This window comes from Sapajus apella, unplaced genomic scaffold (genome assembly GCF_009761245.1).
Source record: "Sapajus apella isolate SASKATOON/1434 unplaced genomic scaffold, GSC_monkey_1.0 scaffold45, whole genome shotgun sequence".
NCBI lineage: Eukaryota > Metazoa > Chordata > Mammalia > Primates > Cebidae > Sapajus > Sapajus apella.
The window spans coordinates 18,456,904-18,476,201 of NW_022436985.1; positions in this window are offsets into that span (position 1 = coordinate 18,456,904).

Below are 19,298 nucleotides of genomic sequence, written 5' to 3' on the forward strand. Positions count from 1 at the left end.
TTGCTGTATTAGTTCACACAGGAGCTGGTTATTTTAAAAAGTGTGTCACTTGTCCTATTTCTATCTTGCTCTCTCTCTCACTATTTGACAGGCCTGCTCCCTCTTCCCCTTCTGCCATGATTAGAAGTTCTCTGAAGTCTATACCAGAAGCAGATGCCAGTGCCATGATTCTTCTGCAGAACTGTGAACCAAATAAACTTCTTTTTCTTATAAATTACCCAGACTCAGGTAGTCCTTTATAGCAATGCAAAATGGACAAAGAAACCATTCTAACCAGGGTAAGATAATATCTCATTGTGATTTTCATTTTCATTTCCCTGATGATTAGTGATGTTGAACATTTTTTTGTGTACTTGTTGGCCATTTGTATGTCTTTTTTTCAGAAATGTCTATTTATCCCTTTTCCCATTTTAGAATAAAGTTATTTACTTTTTAATGTTGAATTGTGAATTGTTGAAGTGAATCCAGTTTTGAAGTTGTCATTGATGAAACACTTTTTATTACTGATTCAATCTCATTGCTTGTTATTGGTCTATTCAAGTTTAAGTTTTCTATTTTTTTTCTGATTTAAACTTAGTAGGTTGTATGTGTCCAGGAATTATTGCATTTCCTCTGGGTTTTCCTGTACATTACTGTATAATAGTTGCTGACTATCTTCTGTATTTCCGTGGTATTAGTTGTAATGTCTCTTTTGTTTCTGATTTTGTTTGTTTTTTTGTTTTTTCTCTTCTTCTTTGTTAGTCTAGTTAATGAATTATAGATTTTATCTTTTCTTTTTGCTGAAACTTTGCATTTTTTACTCTCTATTTTGTTTAATTCTGCTCTGATTTTTATTATTCTTTTGCTAATTTTGTGTTTGGTTTATCTTTTATTTTCCAGTTCCTTGAGCTGCATTGTTAAATTGTTTATTTGAAATTGGTTTCTTTTGATGCAGATATTTATTAGCTTAACCATTTCTCATAGTACTCCTTTTGCTATAAATTTTGACATATTTTGTTTCTGTTTTCATTTGTTTCTAGAAATTTTTTAATTTCTTTAATTTCTTCCTTGACCCAATGGTCATTCAGGATCGTATATAATTTCTATGTATTTGTAGAGTTTCCAAAGTTTCTTCAGTTATTTATCTCTAGTTTTATTTCATTGTAGTCTGAGAAGATACTTGATATAATTTTGATTTTTAAAACTTTGTTGAGACTGGTTTTGTGGCCTAAAATACAGTCTATTTAGGACAATTTTTCAAGTGCCAATTGGAAGAACACATATATTCTGTAGCTGTTGGAGAAAGTAACATCTAAATGTCTGTCAGATTGATTTTATCTAAAATGCAGTCTATTTTTTATTTCCTTATTTATTTATTTTTATAATTTCATTTTTTATTTTAGATTCTGGGGTACATGGGTAAATGTACAGATTTTTTTACCTGGGTATACTGCATGATGCTGGGGCCAATGCTTCTTCTATATTAATTTCCTGTCTAGGTGATCTAATTCTGAGAGTGGCATGTTTAAATCTTGAAGCATCATATTATGGTGTTTGAGTCTACCTCCCCTTAAGATCTAATAATATTTGTTTTATATATCTGAGTTGTACAGCGTTGGTAGAATATATGTTTAGAATTGTTATAACCTCCTGCTGAATCGATACCTTTACCATTATATAATGACCTTTTTTGTCTTTTTAAATTTTCTTTAACTTAAAATTTGTTTTATCTGATATAAGTAGAGCTAATTTTGCTCACTCTTGGTTTCTATTTGTGTGAATTATATTTTTAGTAATCTCTTTACTTTTAGTCAATATGTCTTTGGAGAGGCAGAACAAGATGTCAAAGTAGAAGTTGCCAATTGTCCCTCTCACAAAGACAACAGTTTAACAACTATCTACAAGGTTTGGTTCTTTAGAAGAATCAAAACCCAGGTGAGCACTCACAGTACCTGGTTTCAACTTCATATCACTGAAAGAGTGACAAAAGAAGTAAAAAAAACAGTCTTGAAATAGCTGGCAGCCAGACTCGGTGACTCACACCTGTAATCCCAGCACTTTGGGAGGCCAACGCAGGCAGATCACAAGGTCAGAAGTTTGAGACCAGCCTGACCAATATGGTGAAATTCTGTCTCTACTAAAAATACAAAAATTAGCCAGGCATGGTGGCATGCACCTGTAATCCCAGCTATTCAGGAGGCTGAAGCAGGAGAATCACTTGTATCAGGGAAGTGGAAGTTGCAGTGAGCTGAGATTGCACAACCGCACTCCAGCCTGGGTGACAGAGTGAGACTCCATCTGAAAAAAGAAAAGAAAGAAAGAAAGAAAGAAAAAGAAATAGCTGGCACCCCATCCCTACTTCCCAGCAGCAGTGGCATGGTGTGGAATTTCAGTGCACTAGGAGAAGTAAAGTGCATATGATCAGAGAAAATTACCTTCACAAAAAATAAGACAGGAAGGAAAGAAAAAAGGAAGAGAAGACCACAAAACAAGCAGACAACAAATGACAAAGTGGCAAGAGTAAGTCTTTACTTATCAATAATAACATTGACTATAAATGTACTAAATCCTCTAATTAAAAGACATAAACTGGCTGAATGGATAAAGAAGCAAGATCCATTAATCTGTTGCCTACAAGAAACAGTGGACTTAATTTGCACTATAGACCAAATGGATCTAATACATATTTGTAGAACATTTCATTCCAAAGCTGTAGAAGACACATTCTTTTTCTCAGCACATGGATTATTCTTAAGGATAAATCATATGTTAGATCACAAAACAAGTCTTAAAACATTCAAAAAACCTTGAAATAATATCAAGCATCTTCTCTGAGCACAATGGAATAAAAACAGAAATTAATAGCAAGAGGAATTTGGGGACCTCTACAAATACATGAAAATTAAACAATCTGCTCCTGATGATCAGTGGGTCGGTTAAGAAATTAAGAAGAAAATGGAAAAAAAAATGATTGAAACAAATGATAATGGAAACAGCATACCAAAACCTATGGAATACTGAAAAAGCAGTACCAAGAGGGAACTTTATAGCTATAAGTGCCTACATAAGAAAAGAAGAAAAACTTCAAATAAACAACGACAAAATGCATCTTAAAGAACTAGAAAAGCAAGAGCAAACCGAACACAAAATTAAAGAAAAATTAATAACGATCAGAGCAAAAAAAGATAAAGTTGAAAGGAAGAGAGCAATACAAAAGATCAGTGAAACAAAGTTAGTTTTTTGAAAAGTTAAAAGAAACTGACAAACCTTTAGTCAGTGTAAGAAAAAAGGAGAGAAGATCCAAATTAATAAAATCAGAGACGAAAAAGGACACATTACAACTGATATCAGAGAAATTCAAAGAATCATTAGTAGCTACTATGAGCAGCTATATGTCAATATACTGGGAAATCTAGAAGAAATAGACAATTTTCTAGACACATGGTTCAACCTATCAAGATTAAACCATGAAGAAATCCAAAACCTGAACAGACCAACAAGAAGTAACAAGATCAAAGCCATAATAAGTCTCCCAGTAAAGAAAAGCTTCAGACCCAATGGCTTCATTGCTGAATTCTACCAAAGATTTAAAGAACTAGTACCAATTCTACTCAAACTATTCCGAAAAACAGAGGAGAAGGAAATACTTCCAAACTCCTTCTACAATGCCAATATTACCAACAAAACCAAAGACACATCAAAAAATAAAACTACAAGACAATATCTCTTATAAATATTGATGCCAAAATCCTCAACAAAATTTAACTAGCAAATCAATTTTAACAGTACATTAAAAAGATCATTATTATCACCAAGTAGAATTTATCCTTGGGATGCAAGGATGGTTCAACATACAAAAATCAATCAATGTAATACATCATATCAACAGAATGAAGGATAAAAAACATATGATAATTTCTATTGATTATGTAAAAGCATTTGATAAAGTTCAACATCTCTTCATGATAAAAAAAAAATCCTCAAAAAAAACTAGGTATAGAAGGAACATATCTCAACATAATAAAAATCATATAGACAGGCCAGGCGCAGTGGTTCACACCTGTAATCCCAGCACTTTGGGAGGCCAAGATGGATGGATCATGAGATCAAGAGATCAAGGCCATCCTGGCCAACATGATGAAACCCCATCTCTACTAAAATACAAAAATTAGCTGAGGATGCATGGTGGCACATGTCTGTAGTCCCAGCTACTTGAGAGGCTGAGGCAGGAAAATTGTGTGAACCCAGGAGGTGGAGGTTGATGTTGCAGTGAGCAGAGATCGTGCCACTGCACTCCAGTCTGGCGACAGAGTGAGACTCCGTCTAAAAAAATTAAAAAAAAAAAAATCATATGTAACAGACTCACAGATAGTATCATACTGATCGGTGAAAAACTGAAAGCCTTTCTTCTAAGATTGAGAAAATGACAAGGATGCCCACTTTTACCACTTGTATTAGATCATTTTCATGCTGCTGATAAAGACATACCTAAGAATGAGCCATTTACAAAAGAAAGAGTTTTGATAGACTCAAGGTTTCACATGGCTAGGAAGGCATCACAATCATGGTGGAAGGCAAAATGCGTGTTTCACATGAAGGCAGACAAGAGAAGAGAACTTGTGCAGGGAAATTCCCCTTTATAGTTGGATCTTATGAGACTTATCCACTATCATGAGAATAGCATGGAAAAGACCTGCCTCCATGATTCAATTATATCCCACTGGATCCCTTCCATATCACGTGGGAATTATGGAAGCTACAATTTAATATGAGATTTGGGTAGAGACACAGACAAACCTTATCATTTAATATTATTATTTTGATTTATTTTTTCAGGACTTGAAAATTTTTCTTTTCATTGAAATCTGTTTCTGGAGAATTATTATCTTCCTTTGGGGGTGTCATATTCCTTGATTTTTCATACTTCTTGTATCCTTATGTTGATATATGTGCCTTTGGTATTATAGTCACTTCTTCCAACTTTTTGCATTTGCTTTCATAGGGAATGATGAAAGCAAGATTTTTCTGTAGATGTATCTATAGTGTTGCTTCTGTGGGACATTTTAGCTTTGATTCTTGGTGCATGGAATAGTGTAGTCTCTGTATGATTTATTTGGCTATAATCAGCATCAATGGTGTCTGCAATTTCCTCAGTAGTTGTGGGTGTGGTTGTTAGTGGTGTCTATGTCAGAGTTTTGCTGGGAATTGGGATGCCAGGTAACCCATTTTATAGTTCCCAGTGGTGGCAAGGCAGGTTGAGCATACCACTTTTTGGTCCCAGGGCAGCATACACTAGCATCAATGTTAACCTGTCCAAGCAGATTAATTATTGGGCCTTTGGGAAGCTTTTCATGTGCCAATAATGGCAGTGGTGGGCTGGACAGGTGGGTGGGTGCTTGGGCCTCTAGGCAGTAGACACGGTAAGGGCAATTGCAGGAGGAGTGACGGGACAACCCTCTTGATCTCAAGTGATCTGCATTGGTATTTTGGTGGCTATGATAAATTGGATGGGCCAGTCCCCAGGCCTGCAGGTGGTGTTTTCAGGTGGATGCCAACTATGGTGGCAACACTAGGTTGTGTGGGCCCAATGTCAGGCCCCTGAGAGGTGTGCTTAAGTGCCAATGGTGGTGGACTGGGTTGGGTGATCCCCAGATCCCTGTACAATGTGCTCAGGTACTGGATGGAATGTGAGGCTTGTTTAGGAAGACCTATTATAAAGTCCCCTGGTTATGAGTGCAGCTACTAGAGAGGATGGCATGGCTTTCAGTGGCAGCAGTCATAGGCAAGTAGCTGAGACATCAGCCCCAACTGGAACTTTCAAGTGGGATATCCTATTATTAGGGCCCTTACAAATGAGTAGCATTTCTGCTGGTGAGGGCAGGTCATGCTTTTGCCTTGTTGGAGGCAGCTCTCAGCTATAGTTGATGCAGGTGGTAAAGTCTGTGCCCGGGGCACATGCAAATGTGCAGCTGATCTGCTGCTAAGGGCAGTGGGGTCAATGCCAATGGTTTGAGCTCAGCGGAAACTAACCATGGTCTTGGCTGCAGGCAAGGGACGTCAAAGGGGCTCCAGAGATGAAGAGACACAACAGCTTTTGAACCTTATGGCAGGATGCAGTCTGGTGGGATCTGGATTTTACATTTAAATACAATGTAAAATATAACGTGAGAAAAGAAAAAAAAATTACACATTTGTCCACATAGTAAATCTGAAAAAACCCTTACATATAAATTATTAAAAGTAATAATTTAGTGAGTCCATTGAATATGATATTAATATATAAAACTATTAGAAAATGTAATTCAAAAATTATAATATCAATAAAAATAAGGTGTCTAGAAATAAGTTTAACAAATGATGGTAAGGCAAATTAAAAAAGTATAAAATTGCATTTAAATATAAATTCAAATTGTTTGTGAGAATGTATATGAGATAAATTCTCATATCTTAATTGCAATTATATGTGATAAAACCTTTTTGGAAACTGTTTAGCCTAACTTGATAGCGTTGGAAAACATACATGGAATGCTTACAGTTATAAGAAATAAAACAAGAGGAATATTCAGGAATATTCCTGAATATTTGTAAATAAAACATTTGTAAATAAAATAAAAAATACAAACAATTTTATTTACAAAATTGTTCGTACGGTAAGCAGAATTTCAAAACGGTCCTTGTGATTTTCACCCCCTGGTGTACATACTCCATATAATGCCTTCACCTTAAGAGTGAGTAGGACTGCTGAATATGGTATCTCACTCCTATGATTCTATTATGTTTTATTGCAGGAAGAATTTTGCAGAGGCAATTAAGGTAATTAATTAGTTGACTTTGAGTTAATCAGAAGGAATTTCACTTTTGGTGGGCCTGATATAATCAGAGAGCCCTTAAATGAGGTAGGAGAGATTCAAAGTTAAAGGTATTTCTTCTGCTGTACTTGAATAAGCAAACATTTATGGTTGTAGAATGGTTTCCATGGCAGAAAATAGCAAGTGGTCCTCGAAGTTGTGAAATGTGCCCAGTTGGCAAGCAGCAAGAAAGTGGGATCTCAGTCTTACAGCTCTAAGGAAATGAATTCTACAGGTGACTTACATGGGCTTGGAAGAGGAGGAGCTCAAGCCTCCGAGGGGACCGCAGCCTTGTGAGACCCTAAGCAAACAAACACAGTTGAGCCATGCAGACTCTTAACTCACAAAATTGCAAGATAATGCATTTGTGCTATTTAAGTTTCTAAGTTTGTGATAATTTGTTATAAGCAATGGAAGATTAACACAGTTTGTAATAGAAAAAAAACTTTGAAATAATTCAAAGATTTATGGGTGACACATGCATAATAAATTTTTTCGATAAAGGCATGCAATGGCATACTAAACTTAAACCATGCAAAAATTAAATAAACTATAGCTATGTATGCCCAATGTGAATAGATCTAAAATCTGTTGAGAAAAAAATGAAAATCATAAAAGTATACACACTATCATTCTGTTTATTTAATTATTAAAACATAAAAACTTGAATAATTTATCATTCAAGGACATACATGAATGAATAATTTTAATTTTAATAAGTCAGAATAGAGATTATATATAGAGGCAAAGTAATCCTTCGAGAGGATTATTAAAGCAGTTTCCAAAGTATTACTATTAGTCTATTTTATAACTCAATATTGAGTACATAAGTATTTATTTTATTACATTTTAAATTCTGCCTATGTATTGTATACATTCTTTTATACGGAAGACATTTTTTATCTATTAATAAGTCCCCAAATTCTAGAAAGTTAATCGTCTTCCTAGATTATACATTGAGTAATAAGTTCAAGTGGAAAAAATTATGTAAGGCTCTCAAATGCATTTAAATACAGCAAAAACAGTAATAGTTATGGTAGTAGTCATCTCTTCACCCTAATTAGTGATGGCATTTGAGGCAGATTAACAAAGTGAGCCAGGAGACTAGTGACCCAAGTTTCATCTTTCTTTTGAGTTGTATGCTTTGCATGTTCAATCTGTACTGTGTTGGGGAAGTGAAACTGAGAGAAAACCCAGGAGTTAATGACAATGAGGGAGAAAGATACAAAGGCAGAAAACTGGAAAAGAAAAAAAACATGGTTTTCATTTCTTGAATCAATTAGAAAGTGATTTAGAAACTAGAATTTAACTGGCAATATAATTGTGGTTGGATATCCAGTTGAACATTCACCCTATGTTCATAATATTGAGCTGTTTTGCTTACACAGCTTGACTGCTGTGTTGAGTACTCCTTGATTCTGGAGAATTACCTTAATAAGGGCCCTGAGAAACTCACTCGAATCTGTATTCCTGAATTGTCTTGATGAACGAATGAAATGCAAGGCATTTCTATGTTTTTACACCAATTCTCCAAATCTAGTACTCCTCCAAAGCCAGCTCTGAATTTGGTGACCACTACGGCTAATTTACCTGATCTGACCTAAACCCATCACAGGAAAACACTTTGCAATAAGACTTCGGATAGACATACACATGTCTCTTGCATTTTCTTTCCTTGTAATTAAGCAATTCTAAATCATATTTCCCAAAACTTAATTCCCATGATCAGCAAGCAAGGATAGTTGTGTATGCTTGTATTCCTAGACATTATTAGCACTTTCTACTTTGCAAATTAATTGTAGCCTAGAACTAGGGGAGTTAGTGTAAACAGTCATACTGTGTAACTGTCATTACTGTGGCTTGAAAAAGATAGAAAATTATTTATTACCCAGAATCATCACTAAAACAAAGGGGAAAAATCCAACCATTTTCAGTGAAAAAATTTTCATAATCATTTTGCTGTAGGGTTTAAAGACATTATTTTCACTTAGTAAATTCCAACTTAATATTAAAGCATTATGCTACTATATCATCCCTCTCTGTTTTCACTCCCAACAGCCCACTCCATCAAAAGCAACATTTATCTATGCTAAACTAATATTCACAGAATTCTAGAGCTAGAAAAGATCCAAATTATCAAGTGGTTCAACCCAGCAATAAAATTATATTAGACATGGTTGTTAAACAAAATTTCTTTTTGAAAGAAACACTAGAAAATAAAACAATATTCTCTGTAGATGGTCATTTAAAAGGTTTATTAACTCCCTGAGTCTGAGAAAAGAATCATTTTTTAAGCAACTAAATTTTGGCACACACATACAAAATAATTAAGTCAACTATCAAAGTGACAAGACCATGTAGAATGGAGATTATAAAGGAACAACATTTATAAATGTTGGCAACCGGTTGTATAACAGGAAACCACAAGCAATTTATGTAGGAGTTTGGCATCCTAGATTCTCTCTAAAATTCTATGACTAATTTCTCAAGTGGTTTTATTTACGCTGACTTAATCACTCTACTACCTACATCATAATATAGATGATGGCATAACCAGTGCTCCAAGGGTACATTGGAATAAAATATGTCAGTGAGGTTTTAAACAAGAGTGGTCCAATAACTGACAATGTAACACATTGTAAGATTTAAGTAGGAAAATGTGAAATAAGTTAGTTTTCTCCTCTTATATGTTTTCAAAAGCTAGAGACTATTGATTCCTTGCCTTTTTGTCATTCCAGTACTACTTTTTCTAACCTAGTTGTTTCAAAACCCATTCATAATTTTAGCCATACTGCACCTGCTATATATACTGTGCTATGATTAATATTTTTGTTCTCATCAAGTATATCTATCAGTCAGTACTTTCAGGATTTCAAGATGGCTTCTTCCCTAAAAAAAAAAAAAAAAAATAGATTTCATCCTCTTGATTGGGAGAGAAGAGCCTGAAAAGTTAAGTGGCCTGTCCCAGGTCATAGTTCAATAAGTGACTAAACGAAGGATAAAAGTCAAGTTTCTTTTCACAATGCCCAGCATGATTTCTTAATGCCACCCTGTCACTTTAGCTGTGCCTCTCCATCGTCACTTTTCACTCTCACGTATATTTCCATCTAATAATATTTAAGAGCTCTTATATGAATCAATAGTGACACAATACAAACTACCAGTGACTTCTATCTTCAAAGCTGTTGCAGTAGTTGACTTCTCAATGGCACATAGGTGACACTCGAACACTTACGTGGAAATAATCTGGACCTTATGGAACAAATTTCTGGAACCTCGACTAAAAAGAATTATGTACATGTAAAGAGGGCTTTCCTTCTTCTGCTGAAGAACCGTGGATTCATCACTATTTCTGGATATTTTGCCATATTGTATCATTTACTAATGGCTAGATTATTTAAGTTCCATATATCAAACTGAGAAAAATAATTACAAAACTTAAACTTATTAGAAACATAGTCAACTAATATAATTATTTTATCAGTTGGGGGCCAGGCAAAAACCATTTTAGATAATAAAATTGAGAAAATTTAATATGTAGGTAATGAGCAAAGCAAGAGCTGAGAAACCAACAGGGGATGGTGAAGCAACCAAAAGATGAGCAAGTGTATAAAGCCACTACCACGTCTAAGGCTGAGGTGGCAAAGGTAAAAGTCTTATTACCCGAGACTAGAAGCCAGAGTTGCCTGGTAGGGACTAGAACTGAGCACAGGCTGAGAAGTCAAAACCACAGAGGAAACCATCCACTACTGTAAAATGCTACTGAGGATGAACTAGTAGAGGAGAGATAACCCTGGCTTTTTCCATTCTTCCTCTTTTCTACCACCCTACCCCCACCTCTCATGAGCTAATCTACCTGGAAGCCAGCTAGCAATGAAATCTGAGAAACATAGCTTGTAGGTAAAGGGTTTGAAAATGAATATTAGTAGAATAAACAATGACCAACTCACTTCCCAAGTTATAAAAGAGAAATCTAGAGCTGTAAACTAATTACTAAATTATGTTCATTTTACTTTTCTTTCAGATAATAAAAATGATCTGTAAATCTTTGAGTAGGTTAGTTATTGTAGCATTAGATAGAAAATGGATTTGGTTAGTTAAAATACTGCTAAGTATAAAAGGTGCTGCAGTGTAAGTACCATTATATCATTATATTTTTTCATTACATTCTTTAAAACAATAATAATGGATATTATTACACCAAAATATGTAATATAAGTACATAATTTATTTGGACTTCATAAAGAAAAGTTTATGTAGCCTGTCTTAATATATTTATACCTCCAATTACAGACATATTTTATAACCAGTCACTCAAGACCTACTATGCAGCATGTTATCTGCTAGTTCCTAGAGAAACAGCTATTTTCATAAGACAGGGTCATGTCCTCAAGAAACAAAGAGGAAAGGAATAAAGAATTAAGACTACAGCATGAAATACACATAAAACATAGACATGCATTAAAGTGGTACACAAATGAGGAAGCAATTCATTTTTCCAGAGGGAAGGGAGTCAGACAAGGCTTCACATAAAAGGTGAAGTCTTTTTAGTCAAATCTAAAAAGATAAGGAAGAACCAAGGCAATGTCTCTCTGAAGCCCACCCAGGCTCCTCTCCCATACATAACAGTGATCATTATTCTGGATTAATTGTAACGCACAATTACCTGGATACCTTAAGAAAATACTTTATTTTTATTTTTCTGAGATGGAGTTTTGCACTTGTTGCCCAGGCTGGAGTGCAGTGGCACGATCTTGGCTCACTACAACCTCCGCCTCCCAGGTTCAAACAATTCTCCTGCCTCAGCCTCCCGAGCAGCTGGGATTACAGGCATGCATCACCATGCCCAGCTAATTTTGTATTTTTAGTAGAGACGGGGTTTCGCCATGTTGGACAGGTGTGTTTCGAACTCCTGACTTCACGTGATCCACCTGCCTCGGCCTCCCAAAGTGCTGGGATTACACACCCGGCCAAGAAAATACTTTAAATAATTCATCACATTACCATCTACTTGGCAATGCAAGAAAACTGGCAGAGATAGTCACAATTTTAAAGATTGTCAACCTAAATAACTGATAGAGAGAGACTCTGTAAAAGAAAGCTATATTCACCCAGGAATGGGCATTGCAATGGGAATACAAGTGCCATAGTTAATTATGTGCATATTCAGTAAGGTAAAATAAAACAGATGTTTTTAAAGGAGAAACGAGGTGGATTGCACACTTGTTTTGAAATAATTGTTCTTGGCTACAAGGAGCAATAACAACAGTGGCAGCAGTTTGGGGTTGGAAAGGTAGTTGCTTTTCTGTAAGGTTGCGGTGGCTTTTGTGCAAGGTTGTGATTTTTGCAGAGTCCTTTGTGATAGTTCTTATTATGAGGCATTCCTGCATGAGAACTCTCCCTCCATGGCCTTCCTCGGCTCCATTTCTCATGGTTTTTCAAACAAGTGACTTCATTTTTATTCTGACAACTTTTATAAGCTCTTCAAACAGTAAATGCTGCAGCGTTACCTTCTTTTTCTGTCGTTCATAACCCCATCCCTTTCCTGTCCTGCATCCTGATATTACTATAGAAGCGGCTCTTTGATCTAACTTTATTTTCTTTCCCAACAAAACCCAAGAGTCATATAGCTCTCCAGTTTACATTAAGGCAAATTCCTTGAGGCTATAATGAAAGCCGTTCTTTCTTCTCTTATCCCACATTTGGAAAAAGAATTTAGATATTTTATCACTGGAAACTCTGTCCTTATCCAAGATGTTGATGGCCTCTTGTTAGCCACTCCTTCACTGGAAGATAAGATATCTAAATCTTTTCTTGTATAGATCTTCTATGCTACAAAACTATTTTTTTTTTTTTTCTTTTTTTGAGACGGAGTCTCACTCTGTCACCTAGGCTGGAGTGCAGAGGTGCCATCTTGGCTCACTGCAACCTCTACCTCCCAGGTTCAAGCAATTCTCATGCCTCAGCCTCCCACGTAGCTGGGATTACAGATGTGAGCCACTGTGCCTGTGGCCTGTGCTACAAAACTCTAAAAAACATATGGTTTTGACTGTCTCAAATTTATCACTTAGAACATTTCCTACCTATTCAGAAGTGAGATCTCCTAAGAGAAAAAACAGTCCCAAGGTTCAAAGACCCACCCAAATTTCACAAATGTCCACCGTCTTGCATATGGCCAGCTAGTACTGAGATAGTATATTAAATATGATTCTAATATGAAGATTCTAAGTGCATCCAGTCTAAAGTACTATTCCAGAGTCATGACCTTTGTCACAAGAAGCCAAAGAGGCTTTTTACTCTTTCAAAGAAACTTTGTAGAGAAACCCAGCATTAAGTCTCCTTGATAATTATTGAGCAAATACATTTTTCACAAAGAAACTGTTTTAGGTATGAAGATAGGTTTATCAAGACAATGACCCATTGCTTAATATGTCAGTTCTTCCCTGACTCAAGCAGGCTGGTTGGTTTCCTTTCCTTCAGCTGCTATTATGATTGAGGCTTCCTTTACTTTGGTTTTAAGCACCTCTCCAACTATAGCTATCTCTCACACACTAACAGCACTCCTAAAGACGTTAGCAGTGTTGAATTTGTATGGGTCTGCAGCAATTCAATTCTTGCTTTCTTGGAGGAAAGAATTTGGCTGAGGAGCATATGGCAGAGTGAGAGTCTGAGGCAAGTTAGAGTCAGAGTGAAAGTTTATTTAAAAACTTTATGCTTGAGATGCTGAGGCGGGAAGATCACTTGAACTTGGGAGGTGGAGGTTATAAGGTCATGCCACTCTACTTTTGCCTGGGCAACAGAGCAAGACTCTGTCTCAAAAAAATAAAAAGCTTTAGAGCAGAAATGGAAGAAAGTAAAGTATGCTTGGAAGAGGACCTAGAGAATGACTTGAGAGATCCGAAATCACCATTGCAAAATTACAACTAAGACAGTAAAAGAAATCGACCTAATCAGCTCCATCTTGCTTCTAACCTCCAAGCTGTCCTTGTTCATTCCTGGGCATAGGCTGAACTAATTTTGGGAGGAACTTAGTTTGTAGTCTGTAGTTTAAAACTAAGATGATAACAGTGCTTTCCAAAAGAAAAAAAAAACCTCGGCCGGGCGCGGTGGCTCAAGCCTGTAATCCCAGCACTGTGGGAGGCCGAGGCGGGTGGATCACGAGGTCAAGAGATCGAGACCAACCTGGTCAACACGGTGAAACTCCGTCTCTACTAAAAATACAAAAAAAAATTAGCTGGGCATGGTGGTGCGTGCCTGTAATCCCAGCTACTCAGGAGGCTGAGGCAGAATTGCCTGAACCCAGGAGGCGGAGGTTGCGGTGAGCCGAGATCGCGCCATTGCACTCCAGCCTGGGTAACAAGAGCGAAACTCCGTCCCAAAAAAAAAAAAAAACTCCTTCTTGCCTGGGGCTAGACTTCCTTTGTAGAACTAGCAAATTAGCCACAAGATTGGAAATTATGGTTTAGAGATCATGCAGCTGGAGAGTACAAGATTCTGACCCTCCCTAAACTGCTTTTAAGATCTTGAGATATTTTAATGCTTTTAAGTGCTTGAGATATTTTACAGACCCTGCACTTGATGGATCAGCTGGCACCACCCAGATGATTAAACTGGCTCATCTGATCTTGTGGCCCCCACCCAAGAACTGACTCAGCACAAGAGGACAGTTTCAACTCCCTATGATTTCATCCCCAACCCAACTAATCAGCACTCTTGACTCACTGGCTGCCCTCCCCACCCACCAAATTATCCATCAAAATTCTGATCCCTGAATGCTTGAGGAGATTGATTTGAGTAATAATAAAAACTCTGATCTCCCTCACAGCTGGCTCTGTGTGAATTAGTGTTTCTCTATTGCAATTCCCTTGACTTGATAAATTGACTTTGTCTAGGCAGCAGGCAAGGTGAACCCATTGGCTAGTTACAGATCCAAGTGCACTGTACAGCCCTTGACTTGGGGTTTTATGCATTGGCATGGTTCCAGGATTTTAGTTTATCCTCTCTTGATTTTTCCCTTGGAGCGGACTGTCCACAGGCACAATTGCCTTTCAGCAATTGGGGGGGCCACATGCACACTGTGTTTACTGAAGTTGTGCACATGCTCATTTGAGGCATCTTTTCCTTACCAGTATACCTAAAGGAAGGTCATATATCAGTTAAACTCTTACCTTTTGCCCCTCAGTGTACATGCTTTAGCCTGCTCACCCAGCTCCTAGAGATCTTATTGGGAAGCTGCTAATCACCAGCTTCAGGTGTTTTCTATTTATTGGGAGCCTGCCTTTCCCTGGTGCCAGCTGCAAACAATTATTTTAGCTAGACAGTTTAACAGCTACGTGACTATCACCTGATGGTTATCTGACATTTCTGTGGAAGAGGGGGGTTTTCCTCTTACCCTCTCATGTCTACATAGCTACCTACTAAAAAAGACACAAAATCACATTTTAATTCTAGCCTAACAAACCACAGTTTTATTATTCTTTGTTTGCCATTGGCTTATACTAAAACAGTCTCTTCTTCTGTTTCAATGGAAGGAAAGTTTTCTGACCGATCTATCATCACTGCCCACTATTCAAACCCAATATTAACTTCTAAACTTTTTTAATTATGATCTCACATTTATATAGACATGTCCTGTTAGTGGCATGATCAGAATAAAAAGTTGTTTTAGCATATGCAATAACACAAGAGTATAGAAAATATTTTGTTATCTACATGACTAAATTTATAATCTCTTGGTATTGTTTATGATTATAGACAATGGAGAAAACAATGAGAATTTATCCTCTTAGTAGGTATTAAAACTGTACATCTATTGATAATCTTTTATATGTTATACAATTCCTTTATAATATAGCTGTTATAAACTGTGTTGTTCTCCAGGCATCATCAGCATGAAAATGTTTGACTCTCTGTGCAGCCAAAGGAATGGCCATTTTCCATTTTCTCTTTCTGGGTTCAACCAGTTGCCTCTGAAAACCCTCTCTCTCTCTCTCTCTTTTTTTTTTTTTTTTTTTTTTTTTGAGACAGAGTCTCACTCTTGTTACCCAGGCTGGAGTGCAATGGCGCGATCTCGGCTCACCGCAACCTCCGTCTCCTGGGTTCAGGCAATTCTCCTGCCTCAGCCTCCTGAGTAGCTGGGATTACAGGCATGTGCCACCATGCCCAGCTAATTTTTTGTATTTTTAGTAGAGACGGGGTTTCACCATGTTGACCAGAATGGTCTTGATCTCCTGACCTCGTGATCCACCCGCCTCAGCCTCCCAAAGTGCTGGGATTACAGGCTTGAGCCACCGCGCCCAGCCTCTCTTTTTTTTTTCTTTGAGAGAGAGTTTTGCTCTGTTGCTTAGGCTGGAGTGCAGTGGTGTAATCATGGCTCACTACAGTCCCCACCTGCTGGGTTCAAGTGATGCTATTACATCAGCCTCCTGATGGTCTCAGCTACCACAGGTGTGCACCACTATGCTTGGCTAATTTTTTTTTTTTTTTTTTTTTTTTTAAATATTTTTAGAGCTGTGGCCTTGCCATGTTGCCCATGTTGGTCATTAACTCCTGAGCTCAAGCGATCTTCCTGCCTTGGCCTATAAATGTGCTGGGACTGCAGGTGTGAACCACTGTACCCAGCCTGAAAACTATTCTGTGTTTACCTTTCTTTAAGATTAGGCCTCAGACTCAGGATTAAACAGAATCAAGCAAACAAACAAGAAAAACCCTTACTGATTAGTAGAATGCCTTTTCTTTCCAAATTTGTTTGAGCCCACAAATATTCATCTTGCTTTTATGGCCCATGGAAGCAGAAAGGAAGACTAAAGAGATGATAGTAAAAATCGCAGATATATAATTGATATGCTGCTAATTCTTCCAAATTGGTCTGTTTTGTTTCATTTTCCCTATTTGTCAGGCCTATATTTTAGGAAGTCCAGTAAAGACACCAAGGATGGCTAACCCATCATTGTTAGGATCATTTGCAATTATAGGTTTATTCACACATATGAAGAAATGTTGCTTAAATGAAAGTGTTTAGGAAATGTTGTATATATATATTTTTTTTCAGGTACATAATATATTCTTACACTAAACCTGATAAAATTACTGAGGTGAAGGGGGTAATAAAAAGCTATTTAAAATCTCTTTATAATATTTAGAATAAACATGTTTGTTACTGGGAAGAAGAAAATTTCGTTTGTAAGTTATATTGTAAAGGAAGAGTATAGAAATTATTTATTCATCCACTAGCATCTCAGTGGTATGTAGAATTCATACAAGAGATAGATAAGATGTAGAAACATAAGGTTAAAAAATAACTTAAGATTTGTGCAGAAACCAGGCTCAAATAATCATACGTCTTGTCCTTAGGTTCTACAGGCATGAGATATAAAGCCAGTTAAGGAGATGGGAGCTTTCTCCACATAAAATATTATAGATATGACATAAGACCTGACTAGAACCTGAGGAGCTCTCATTTCTAAGACATTTATGTATTAGACGACATTTTGCTAAATATTTGCAAAATGTTAACAAAGACTGCCAATGCCCTTTACTTATGATAAAAACATACCACATACAAAACCTAACAAGGCATGCTAGATCTATAGTCCAGGAATTAGAGGTACATTATGATTCATCAGAGAACATTTATACTGGACCTTAGGAGGAGGGGTCAAATTAAGTACTATGTACTACCAACACCACCTTAAGTGTCAGCATTTTTAGTCTTGGATCCCTGCTTTCCACTGCAGCTGAAATGAATATGCAAACCCTGAGGATACGTGATGGCAACTTCTCTGTCAAAAAAGAAGAGAGCCTGTTAGAATATAACTAGTTGCTGCATTTTTTGTCTTAGCTGCTGTGGTCATTGCAATTGGTAGACCCTTCTTCCATGACAGAGGAGTAGTCATCATATTCCCCCTGTGATTATATATGTATAAAGATCACATTATTGTATATTAAAAACCATGCTCATTAACCATTGGTTTTGGTACTGTGCCTACTCTGGAATAAGTCAAGTATGCTGTCCAACTCTTGGGCATTAAGCCAGCAACTGTTCTGTGGAAGGATATAGTAGCTGTAATGGACCTGGCTGCATTTAAATTAACCCTGTCAAAGAATACAGTGCACTCAAGTTTTGGTAGTCTATGCTTTTTAAAAGAAGAACCTATTATAGAAGAATCAACACAATGAACTCTTCTGGATAATGATTTTAGAGCTACATCACTAAAAATTACATATCCCTGTCCATGGTGTAAGGCATAGCATGAAAGAAATTTCTGAATGGGAATAATAAGGGTGAATAATTTTTCCAATTTATAGAGCCTATCAAAAAATCAGGGAACTAAAATGCTTATGTTAAATATTAAAAATATATTAATAGAAACTGCCAATTGTCAAAATACAACAAAAAATAGTGGCTATTCAAGCTATGTTTCAGAGATCACATGATTCTAGACTACTCTAACTATTAAAGGAGCGTATACCCTCATTGGAAAGAAAGCTGCACACATATTCTAGATAAATTAAGAGTGTATCCATGACCTGGCTAATTATAACATAATTCATTTTGGTCCTTGAGTTCTGAGGTCTGCTGTGAAACTGGGAAGAAAAATTGTACAAGACATACAGATAATTCCGTGCAAGCAGTGCTAATAAAATGTGACTTCTTTGCCCTATTAAATATTACAAATCTTGCTTTATTGAGATGGCATACAGTTGTTTACTTATTCTTGTTCTGTCATCTAGGCGGGGTGCAGTCATGCAATCACAGTTCACTACAGCCTCAAACTCCTGGCCTAAAGTGATCATCCTGCCTCAGCCTCCCAAGTAGCTGAGATTACAGGCATAAGCCTCCACACCCAGCTAAGATGGCATTAAAATTTTTAAATGCATCTAGAAATAAAACTTAGGATTTATAACAAAGGTAACAATGCAGTAATGTGAAGAAAGGATGATCATTCTTTTTTTCACTAAATGGTGAAAAAAAAATGGTGCTAAATGAATTGCATATCCACACAGGAAAACAGTATCAGCTCCACCAATACTTTACAGCATACACAAAACTAAATTGCAGTGAATTGCAGATCTAAATATAAAATGTAAAACAAATGATCTCAGAAGAAAATATAAAAGAATGCCTCAGTCACCATGGAATAGGCAAAGATTTACTAAACAGAATACAAAAAGCATTCACCACCAAATTTTAAAACCAGACAAATTGAAGTATATTAAAATTCATACTTGGTGTCTAAAATCACCATTAAGAAAGGGAAACATTAACTAACAGAAAAGGATGACATTCATTATAAATACATCTGACAAAGGATTCATATCCAGAATATATTTTTTGATAAAACACAAAAATTAATGTGAAAAATACACACAAGTAGAAAAATGAGCAAAAAATCTGAGCAGCCATTTAGAAAAGAGGACACAGTATGATTAACAAGCATATAAAGTGCTCAATTTTACTACTCATCAGTG